The following is a 12,526-nucleotide window of genomic DNA, read 5'->3' as shown; positions in this document are numbered from 1 at the left end:
CTCAATAATTGATGTACCTCAGAGGTTGGTGTAATCTTCACCCTCCCATGAAGCAAGGGGATCTGATCATGTAGGAAACTGATCACATACCTGCTACTTTGTGTTTCCCAGTGAATTACATTTTTTTTAACACGAAGTATTTTAATTCCATCTCTGCCTCAGACAAAAAGTGAATGGGCTTTCACACTTTTGTCAAGAAAATAAGGCGTAAGTTGCCTAATTGCCATACCTCTGGCTGAAAGCATTAAGATGAAGGCTTTCTTATTGCTGACAAAATGCCTGCCAAAATAACTCTTGCATCATTGGTTGGAGAAGAAATACAATTATTTGTATATTTTTTTAAAGAAACAACAGGTGTGCATTCTTTGGTATGCCATGGCAAGGATGCTGGTCAGGTGAAGAGTAGTGAGGCAATAAGATTTTTGAGCTCAGATATGCGCATGTGCCATTGGTGCTATGTTGAGGGATAAGTTTGAGAGACTTTGCTGGATACAGAAGACTTTCTTCAACCAGAAACTGTACCTTTGATGAAGATCACAGCCTTGGGGTAATATCTATAACCACCATCACTATTTTTCTAGGGGTATTTTCCTATTTATGTTGCCTCACTTTTCAATCTTGCCTGAGGGTTTTTTTTAGTGATAGTTGCACAATCAGTTAGATGTTTAGACTGGATTTGACATTTTTATCCAACTATTGACTAACAGAATGAAGGCTCTGTTTTGATTTGGGTCTCTTGTTTTTAATACAGCTTTTGAATACAAAAGGTATTTTTTGTCAGGGAGCCATAGTTCAGAACTTAATTTGTTGAACTAGTGAAGTCTTGATGTTTTTTCTGATCAAATATAACACCCCACCTATTTTTCCATACATTTATACATCCACAACTTTGGAACACTTCTAAAAAACCATGGACATCTTCACCCATAAATAAATCAAAACGTAGGTTTCCTTAACCATGAAGGAAGCTAAGCTTCTTCGGGAATAAAAGGCAGATCTTCAGGAATACTGAAAAAGTAGTAATTTGAATAGCTGAGTACTCAGTCACTCATTCTAATTAAAGAATCTGAATGCATTTCTTCCTGGGACCGTATTTTAAAAGCTGAGTTGCTTGCATCCAGAAACAGGTGATGTAAAAGCATCCCACAACTGTCTTATCAATTTACCTAAATAGGCATTGCCCATTTCTCTGCTTTTCTTTTTGACTAAAGGATAGTCTTCAATCGGTTTATGCCCTCTAATAATTCCTTAGTAGGTGTCATCCCTGGACTTCGTTTTTTTTATTTCCTTTTTCCTCTTCCTTGCCACCATGTGGCAGCAGAGATTGATATGCTTTCAGTTCAGTCTATTTGAACTGATTGGGTTTCATAGGATTTTATTACACTCAACTATTATACAATAGAAATAGTAGTTGTCTTTAACAATGTTGAATATCTTTCCATCAGAAAAAAATAAGAAAAGCATTCTGGCCTAATCTGAGAATTCAAAGTGGCTCCATTAAATATCTGAAGTTGATAATTTAATAGCTACTGTATTTTAAATGCAGAGTGATTCAAATAAAAGAACTGTTAGTTTCTGTTAAATGAGGCACATAAATATATTAAAAGAATCTGCCCGCTCCTGCAGTTATAAAAGTAGCAATAATTTAATTTATTGGTGTAATCCATGGGTTATGTACTGTTGTTTCCTCTTCAAATTGTATAAATAATTCACCTTTTACTGAAGATCACTTATGGCACTTTATGCATTTGACCCTCAAATTCTTATGCTCCATAATGTTTTTAATTTTTTGCTACAGTATTCCAACATGTCTTCCCCTCTGGAGTGCCGCAGTTTGAAAACAAAAGCTTTATGACCTCTAGGGACTAATATACCAATTATCTATCACTCCTTCTCTTTTTGTTCTCTTTGCCTGTTTGCAAACCATGTGTGATGAAAGCTGCAAAGGCAGATGAACAGGGAGCCAAGGAACTGGCGGGTGGTTTAGAGAAGATGGCTAATCAATATTTATTGGGATTTCCTGAAGATCTAGAACTGGCTGTAAATTGTGATAATGTAGGGATGCACTACAGAATATAAAATGGTAGCAATGGCCAGAACTGCCATTTTTTTATTATTCTAATGGTCCTTACCAACTTACCAGGAAGATAACTGTCCTTTGGTCTTAACTGCCCATTAACGTTGTACCAAGACAATTTACAAGGCAACCAAAGTCCAATTCAGATCTGAGAAATGGCTTATTGAAGGAAATAAAGGGAGTTTAGGATGTCTTAATCTAGGATGTGGGAAGCTGTAAGCAAAATTAAATATATAAACACACTTGCTACTAGTCCTAGGCTAAATGGGGGTCTGTGTGCCTTCAAGTCAGGGTTAATTCCTGGCAACTCTGGCCTAGACCCTGTAGTTTTCTTGGCAAGATTTTTGAAAGTGGTTTGCCATTGCTTTATTTCTAGTACTTCTAGAGAGAGTCGCTGATACAAGATCATCCAGGTAGGCTCATGTATAACAAGGCCAGAACTCGCATCTTCTGAAAATGACATAATTGAGACCATATAATATAATATAATTGAGATCATAATTGATACCATATCCCCCGGCTGCTTCAGTGCCCTTGAGGAAAGTGTGAATCATGCAGAATGACGCAGGATTAACAGTTTGAATGAAACACATTGCCGAACTACAAGAACTCCATGAAAACATACAGCAATACTCATTTTTTCTAGGAGGAGCTGAACAGCACTGCTGTGGCAATTCAGACTTGGATACTTATATTTCAGGTTAGCTGAGGATGGGACCAGGAATCTAGAAGATCATAACCCTGTTGGTAGTAGCACTCTAGTGCACAAGAGTAGTCAGTCTTAAGAAACAGTCTCTCCGGGAGAGAAACAGGTAGGAGCCCCAAACACCTTGAGGGCTGACAGACCTTGGGAAATAAGCCAAGGGTGTGTCAGGGTGCACTTCAGGGATGGGAGAAGTACCATTTTTAAGGCCTGCCAAGACCTGTATGGCCTTGAAGCCTAAACAGGGTATGTGCCTATATGTGCCAGGGTGGAGTCAAGCTGCACGTGTTGGCAAGTGTGGTCCTATGTAAAAATTCAGGAGACTTGCCAGTAGCTTCATTTTAAGCATACTTCTTTAGAATCTCTCATGAGCTCACAAAACAAAAATGCAACAGTTGTCCACCACACCTCATCCTTGCTCAGGAAATCTTTCTGCAGCTGGGAGTGAGTTCTTCTTAGCTCCACCTATATGTTTCTTCCAAAAGTCAGGGAAGCTTAAATAAATAGGGCTCAAGAATCAGGCATTTATAACATATGCCAGCCTTTGGGGTTGCAATTCATTAGTGATATATCGTTCCAAAAATGTCTGGCCGATTCTCCAAATTAGCAGTATGAAAATTTTCTAGATGGTTTATAGTTGGGCTCATCTTGAAAGGCCATATAGTATTATTCCTGATTTATTCTAGGGTGGGAGACAACCAGGGAATCCCAGGGCTTAAATTAAGATGGCACAACCCCCGCCCCGAAAGTCAAATAACTTCCATAGCATTGCTAAGAAACAACACACATGTGCCAATGAAGTTACCAGAAGGAGAAACGAAGTTACCAGAGAGAAACTTTTACATTGGTCCAAAATTGTTCCAAGAAGCAGAGGAAAAAAAAATCATTGTAACCATAGAAATCCCAAATTACTGTAGTAAACAAAAATGGCAGAGTAGGGAATTTGTGAGATTCCAATTTGTGAGATTCTGAATTTTAATAATAATAATAATAATAATAATAATAATAATAATAATAATAATAATAATAATAGTAGTAGTAGTAGTAGTAGTAGTAGTAAAAAATTGTACTCACAATAACAGAAGGAGAAAAATAAAAAATCATTTTTCTTGTCTCCTTCACTTGCCTGTGGGGGTTCAGTGAAAACCTGCTCCAAACTCAGTTTCTTCCTTTTTCCATGGCCGTTTCAGAGATGATAGGAGAATAACAGGTTTTGAGGTTGCTGCAAGAGAAAGCAAGGCATGGAATGAATGGGAAACTCATCCAGATCAGGATCTCATTTGAGCATTTTCTGGGAATGCAGTCATGTGTTCTCTTTTTATTTTCACCTCTCCAAGAGAAATGACAGGGATAGCTTTGAGATTTTTTTAAAAAAGACAAACAGACATGTTCCATTAAATTCCTAAGGTTTCTGCAGCTTTGGCTCAAAGACAAATAAACAAAATATATGCCTTTCAGAGAAACTGCTACAGATGGTATAAAACTATCTTTTCCAATCTCACTTTAATGGCTACATTTGATAGGCACTTCATTTAAGTCAAGAGGCCCAGAAGCCTTTTAATAAATAGGCAGACCTATTATTCTATTTTGGAATAAATAACATTACACAAAGTACAGAGGGGAAACAAGGAAGAATAAGCAAAAATAAAAAAAATATATGAAAGGCCACATAAAACCTAGTCAATCTATTTTGCACCAACTTCATTATCTTTCTCCATGCTTTTCTGTCCTTGGAAACCATCTTTGTTTTTACCATGTCTGTCCATCATCACTTCATTCTGGCTTTTCTGGGTTTTCCTTTTTGTTCTCAGTTCAGCCACACTTTCACCACGTATTAGTTTTGCAATTCAGTATTCAGCCAAACTTCTACAATGTCCTTCTCTGCAGTACGTTTATTTTCATGCTCAGTTCCCATTCATCCAGGGGCTCCTCATTCCTAACCCTATCTCTTCTTAAGGCCTCATTCTCATTGCACTGAACTTATTTTTATGTTTCTTTTGATAATTTCAGGTCCAACTTCCCTCAAAGATGTACAGGTGGTCAGTTTAATGACCTCAATTGAGTCCAACATTTCCGTTGCTAAGTGAGATGGTTGTTGTGGATTTTGTCCCATTTTACAACCTTTTTGCCACAGTTGTTAAGTGAACCACTGCAATTGTGAAGTTAGTAACATGGTTGTAAAGTAAATCTGGCTTCCACATTGACTTGGGAAAGTCAGTAGGGGGTAAAAGGTGATCACATGACCCTGGGACACTGCAAATGTCATAAGTATGTGCCAGTTGACAAAGCATCTGAATTATGGATCCCATGACCCAGGGATGCTGCAATGGTTGTAAGTGTGGAAAATGGTCATAAGTCACTTTTTTCAGAGTTCTTGTAACTTCCAAATGTTCATTAAACAAATTATTGTAATTTGAGGACTACATATATGCAGAAACATGTTCTTACATGCAGATATTTTTTTTGCTTAAGGTTTTTTTTTATTAATTACATAGAATAATAGCATTTTCCATTTTCCCTGTCAATCACCACGACATTCGTCTTTGATATATAAATCATCAAATCCATGCTACTTCTTGCAACATACACTCTTAATATTCACTGCAACTATTTGGATTCTCAGCCAACCACATGGCATCATCTGCATACAAAAGTACATATCACTAATGTTCCTGAATAATAGCACCTCTAACATTACCATAGGCATTTCTTATACATTCATCCATATGCACATAAAAGAATCAAAGGAACATCACCTATCCTTGCCTGACTGCTTGCACAATGATGAACCAGTTACTAAACATTTAATTTACTCTCACATATGCTTTTTATGTCTATCATATATAATTTTAATTACCCTCAGCAATGTAATGTCAACTCTGTATTTGCTGTAACCATTTCACAATTCAGTTTTTTTAATTTTAGCAGATGTTTCGTCAGATTAACTAATGTGCGATACATTTACCTTCTCAGATTCATTTCTGCATAACCTCCTGAAGAGCAAACATTTAGTCTTTCTCCATCAAAAAGCTACACTGCACTTTCTGTCAGTCTGATCAGGTAGATTAGAGAGGGGAACTGGCCAGATAAGCTAACTCTATATTATTGTAAAGCTGCATTAACTGAATCTTGCAACTCCAGTACAATTCTCCCACTGTCACCTTTACATCCTGAGCCTCTTGCTCTACCCATTAAGCGTCTCTGGGCTATGCTCCCTCTTATCTGACTGTTTTTCAATGGGTTAATTTAATTTTAATTAAAAATTAAAAAAAATTAACAAAAGATAAAAATAACAATTAAAAATAATGAATAAATTAAAAAAGAAAGCAAAAAACAAACTCAAAGGATAGCTCGATGAAGTACTAGATCTTTTTCGACCACCACTTTTCTATGTTTCTATTGGGTACCCCAAGGTCATTGTCATATACAATTTCCCAATTTTGTTATTTGCTACTTCTTACCACATTCTTATTCTTAATAAAAGAAATACTAAACCATCCATATAGTCTTTCATTTGTGCAACTGGAGATGTTCAGTTGATCAATTGGGAAGCTTCCGGGGTATTCTAGAAGCCAGAAAACAATCAAAAACTCCAAATCCTTTCTCACTTTATACCTTACTGTAGAGTAGGGGTCGCCAACCTTTTGGACCTTAGGGACCACCAAACTCATAATTTTAAATCCCACAGACCACTAGTATGAATTTTGACTGATGGTGGCTTGCTGACGTTGGTGGGAAAGTCAGTCCCATATTCCAGAGCTGCAGTAGTCACAGGACTGGCCCTTTGGTCATCCCGGAGAAGCTGCTCCTCCACCCGGGTGCACCAGCCTGCCATGGACTGGAGAAGCTGCTCTGGGATGACCAAAGGGCCATCCTGTGACTACTGCAGCTCTGGAACATGGGACCAACTTTCCCACCAATGTCAGCAAGCCACCCTGGGGTGGATTTCCCTTCCCTGCCATTGGTCTTATCTTCCAGGTCCAGCCCACGTGGCTTTACTCAAGGTAAGATTTCTTCTTGGCTGAAGGGTGGGGGCAGTGGGTGGGCAGGCCATGTGGGCAGTGGAACCTTGTGTTCCCACACAGCCTGGATTAATTGCTTTGGGGGGAGTGCTTTGGGGAGGGCATTTCTCTGCGGACCACCAAAATTTTCTTGTGGATCACCAGTGGTTCCTGGCCCACTTTGGCGACCACTGCTGTAGAGAAACAGTGATATAAGGTCAAAATGTTAGCAAAATGAAATAAGAAAAACACACTTTTTAATCTATGAAATACAACATTGGCATATAATGGAAACTTATATACAGCCTCCACTACTATGATACCTTTTTGATTTTCAGAATTCTTAATAGCCCATATAGAGATTCTAAAGTTAAATTAGAAAAGAAAGAAACAAAATGGCATTGTTAATTAATGCCATAGTGATATTTTTATCACTAAAATGCAAATTATCAGAATTGTTCAAGAAACCATATCAAAAAATTTCCCAGTATTCCAAGAAATTGATCAACAGGAAAATCATCAGGAACCTTCCCACTTTCATAGATTTAATGCAGGTAATCCTCAACTTATAATCACAGATGGGATGAGAATTTCTGTTGCAAAGTAAAGCCATTGTAAAGTGAGTTTTACGACCTTTACAACCTTTTTTTGCCATAGTTGTTAAGCAAATTACTGCAGTGATCAAATGATTGTGGGGATATTGTGATGGTCGTAAGTGCAAAGATTGGCTGTGAATTACTTTTTTCAGTCCTTTTGTGACTTCAAATGGTCGCTAAACAAATGGTTATAAGTCAAGGATTACCTGCAGTCATAATTTCTTTTTTTTATACGATTTAAAATAAACTTTATTAAAGATTAAAAATAAAAAATATATACAATGTTTAAGATACATTTTGTTGCAAACAAAACCAATATACAAATACAAATATAAACATAAAACATATATTTCTAATCAGCTAAGACAGTGTGATCATTTATGGAAAACAATTTTACTAATATTCATTTTCTATTTTTGGTATATGCTCTTAGTTTAACCACTTCATTTTTCAAATCCTCATCTTTTAATTTCCTGGTTTTTCTCCTTAATCCAACTATACCATTTTCCCCAAGCTGTACTATATTTTGAGTCTACCTTATCGCTAAGGTTTTGTGTAAGTAGCTCCATTTCAGTGCAGTCAAGAACTTTCTGAATTATCAAATTATTTGTTGGCATTTGGTCACCCTTCCAGTATTGTGCCAACACAATTCTTGCTGCTGTGATTATATGGAGAATTAAATATTTCATTTCTTTTGCATAGTCCCCTTTTAACATTCCCAACAGAAATATTTTGGCCTTAAATTCTACTTGTATATTTGTAATTTCTTTTATCCAAATTCTATTTTTTTCCCCAGTACTTTTTACTTTTTGGGCAAAGCCACCAAGCATGAAAGAAGGTACCCAAGCAATCATAATTTCTTGATAAGAAAGAGAAAACTTTTTGTGCAACCTGGTTTTGTGGTAGCTTCACATTCTGTTAAAAAAAAAAACAACTTGCCTGTTGAAGAGAAATTGTTCAATAGTTCAATTGCTTCCAACTCTTTGTGACTCAACAAAGCCTTTGCAGCCTATGTGTCACAAACTGCTTCTCTGAGTTTGTGTAATCTTGTGTTTATGTCATCAGTGATATCAAATTGTCTTCTGTCAGCCTCTTATTATTTCCAATTTTTCCAAAATTTTCCAAGAATGATTATCTTCTCCAGAAACTCTTCCTTTTACTTTATCTGTCCAATGTATTTATTAGCATTACTAATGCTGCCTGGTTTTACTTCATCTAGTTTTGAATCATGTGTTATTTTTGCAGCCTGCAATATTATTTTTAATTCCCCTAAGCCATCTGCATTTCAGTTTTTAAAATAGTCATAATTTTATTAAAGATTACAAATACAACAATAAAAACTGATACAAACTAAAAAATAAAAGAATAAAAAGAAAAATAGAGGGTGCAGAAAAGCAAAAATAGAAAAGAAAAACATATTAATAAGGAATATGTTTGAAATATATATAAAAATCGACTTTACCCTTCAGCACAAATACAATTTTAGTAACTTATCACTTTCTCTTAAAATACAATAAATGATTTCTTCTTCCCATATATTCTATCTCTTATCTATAAACAAATCTGTAAAGCCTGATCATTTTAGTCCTGATGTAAGCAAAAGTCTATTAAGGGTTATCAAATATAAAATATCTATCTTTTATCTAACCTTGATAAGATAAATTAATTTTATATACCCTTTTAATTTCTAACAATCTAGAGCTTTAGTGCCTGATTTATTTTCATTTTTTTCCACAGGTCTTTTTTGTAAGTCCAATATGGGAAAATTATCCTGGTTATTTTGGTTTGTTCTTTCTAAATCACTTTTAATTAGGAAGGCACCAGCCAGTTTCTTTCTTATGTCCAAAGTAGCATCTTTTTCCATGTCGTTCTTGTAGCCTGACATTTTTAAAATCTACTTTCAAATCAGTCTTGGTCTTGTCAGGCACAACTTGTTCCTCTTTCATAACATCTTTTAAACATCTTTTAAGTACAGTCTATTAAATAAAATAGATACCATTAAAATTAACTTTGGTATTGACTGTTCAAACGTAGCCTACAAAATGTCTAATATTAAAATATTTTTTCATTCTATAATTGTAACTCAAGATTATGAGTTCTTTAATTGTACTCTATCTAGTTCCCCCTAGTGTCCAATTTTTAAGGTCTTTTTTAAAAAAAATTCAAAACAAAAGCATTTTCCCGTGGAAAGGATTCTTTATAATTAATTCCAAAACCTTATTCCAAGTGTATTTGGACCCTTAGTCTATTTGTAATATTTCAAAACCAAAATTTTAACCACACTTTTGCTGTTTATTCTCCAATTACCAGTATTTTTAAAAAAATTCTTAAGGTTGTCGTTAAAACCTCTTTCACCAAGGAAACTCATTTGGTTTTGGGAAACTTCTTTTTTTTTTTGCAACGATTTTTTTTCTTTTTTGTTACAGCAAAAATATCATTGTGTGAATTGTGTAGTTCCATAGTGTTTTACATTTTGATACAAATATGACAATATTCCTCTTGTTTAATATAGTTGACAATCTTTTAAAATTTGATATTAATACGTATATTTTGTTACATTAATCTTGATTATTCAATATTACAATATGTTGTATTTGTGTCAATCTCTATATTCCTAATCCCACTCCTTTTACTTCCAATTATATATTAATAATCATATTTGCAGTATTTACTAGATTATATAGGCTAATAACAATTCACAAATTTATATTAAATTATAATTGTCCATTGTTTATCTCTTTTTCATTTCTAAATAAGCCACTATTATATTTTTTTTTAAATCTCCTTTCTAGTCACATTTTGATACAAATACAATAGTATTCATCATATTTACGTTTAACAGGTTATGCAATTCTAATAATACAGTTCTCTTTATTAAATTATAACCTTTCATTATCTTGTACAATACTTCACAATATTATTTTTACGTCAATCAAGTTCCATATGTCATTCCTTTTCCTACAATGGCATGTTAATACTCTTATTTATTACCTTTAGCAGTTATTATCTTAATAATATAATAATACATATGTCTATAAAATCATACTCTCCTTTTCTTTTCTTTTCTTTTTAACCATCATCTCTCACTTACATTAAAGTTTTAGTTTTTTCACTTCTTAGATTGTCTCCCATATTCCTCTCTTTCATTTCTGTCTCTATCAACCATTTCTTGATCTTTCCTCTTAAACATTTCTTCCCTCTCTATTATATTCCATTGTCTCATTTTCAAGTTACCTACTCTCACCCCTATCTTTCTCAGTTCGGGGAAACTTGTTGATCCAAAGATTTGTAATAGCTAAAATGCAACTAACAGTGTGTGGAAAGTTTTAAATCAAAATAAATTTTATTCCTTATACTGTTTCCAACTTCCCCTTAGCCATTAACAATCTACAATTGACTGAGACTAAAAATAATGTTGCAAACAAAGGTAATATATTGTTGCAGAAGATTACTAAATCACATCTCTACTAGATAATTGACAACTCAGCCAAAATGGATTAAATCAAGTAGAACAGCAAACAGGGAAGTATCTTTTACACAAACTTCCTTGAATGTCCAAATGGTTAACCATACTTAAACCACACTTTAAGGAAGAATATACATAAAGTTAATTAAAATTTGTCCCTCAACAAACTATAAGTCCATCAGAATATACATCACACAACTCACAGAGACCCAAATACCACATTCTTACCACTTTTTCTATAAATATGCCTGATTTCTGTACCTCATTTGTAGCTACCTTTCAGAGGGTGGATTCTGAGTCCTTTGTCCAGCACCAGGAAAATCAGGAGATTCAGGCAATTCAAATGTGTCTCCAAAAGATTTATTGCAAGCTTAAGCTCTCTACAAGAATCTGAACTACTAATGGTCAAGGGAAATTAGTGGGAGTTAAGAATAGAAGGAATTTAGTGGGTTGGACTTAGACCTCCTGTGAGCACAAAGGGATTCATTACCGATGATACATTTGAGCCTTCCCTTGGGTTCATCCTGGTAATCTACAGGGATTAAGGCTCACTGGTGCCCTAAGCACTGACAAATCTTGGTGCCCCCCCTCCTTTGTACATACTGTACAAACGAAGCCATATTCTCAACTTTGAGGTGCCCCCTTTGGGCCTGGTGCCCTAAGCATGTGCTTAGTCTGCTTAATGGTTAATACACCACTGTACACTCTTGAATAAACCAACTCTTTCCCATGCAGTGTGTTGCCATCCTTTCAAAAAACCCACTTCAATCGGGACCCCCAAATTCCTTGCACAAATGATTTCAAAAGGAAACTGTAAACTTAATATCCTTTCAAATGCACCAACTGAGCAAGTTGATATTCCCAAATCTCCCAGAGCTGTAAACCTTCTTGACAAGAAGCATCCTTCTGAAGCACCTGTGGGCCATCTCAAGTCCTCTCCTTGTTCAAAGAGGAATTATGAAGACTGGTGCATTTGCTGACTCCTCATTCCACCATGCTCATCAGCTCCACCTTTTGCACACCCATCTTCATTCCACCATTTCTTCTCTGGAAATCCAATCCAAGGTATTCTTAGCAGTTCTTAACAGTTTCCTCCAGTAGCATAGTTCAAAGGCATGGACTGTTTTGGTTCAATTTATTTTAATGGTTAAGCTTTCACAGCCAGATGTTATAACTGGGAGACACATAGCTTTGACAATATGTATCTTTGTCCATGTGACGTCTCTATCCAGAACTGCAGACATCTGTTTATTATATATATTAGCAACTCAATACAGACTTACAGACTATAGTCATTATTATTTAATTTTTTTTTAAAAGAAAACAGCCGAGTGAAAAGAAAAATGCAAAGATACAATATCAGTTAAGTGAACAAAGAAATTTCAGAGTTAGTGCTCACTTAGGTTCAGTTAATAAGGAATTAACCATAAAAACAGAATATGTTGGGTTTTTTTTTTTAAAAAAAGATTTTAAATATCTTTTAAAACTGAATGTCAGTACTGTACAAGCTATTGGATGGGCATCATATACACTTCATGTATAAATAATAAATAAAATTTAAAGATGTATTTATCTTTGAATTATCTATAAGTCACCATTCTTATGAATGTTAATACTTACATAATGTCTTCCTAAGATTAAATCTGTACAATTTAATGCAAAATGTAACTGATGGTTTTAAAC

The sequence above is a fragment of the Pseudonaja textilis genome, chromosome 2, assembly GCF_049901715.1.
Source record: "Pseudonaja textilis isolate UNSWEBS1 chromosome 2, rPseTex1.2, whole genome shotgun sequence".
Classification (NCBI taxonomy): domain Eukaryota; kingdom Metazoa; phylum Chordata; class Lepidosauria; order Squamata; family Elapidae; genus Pseudonaja; species Pseudonaja textilis.
The sequence above is the reverse complement of the archived record's forward strand: the minus strand, read 5'-3'. Positions refer to the sequence as shown.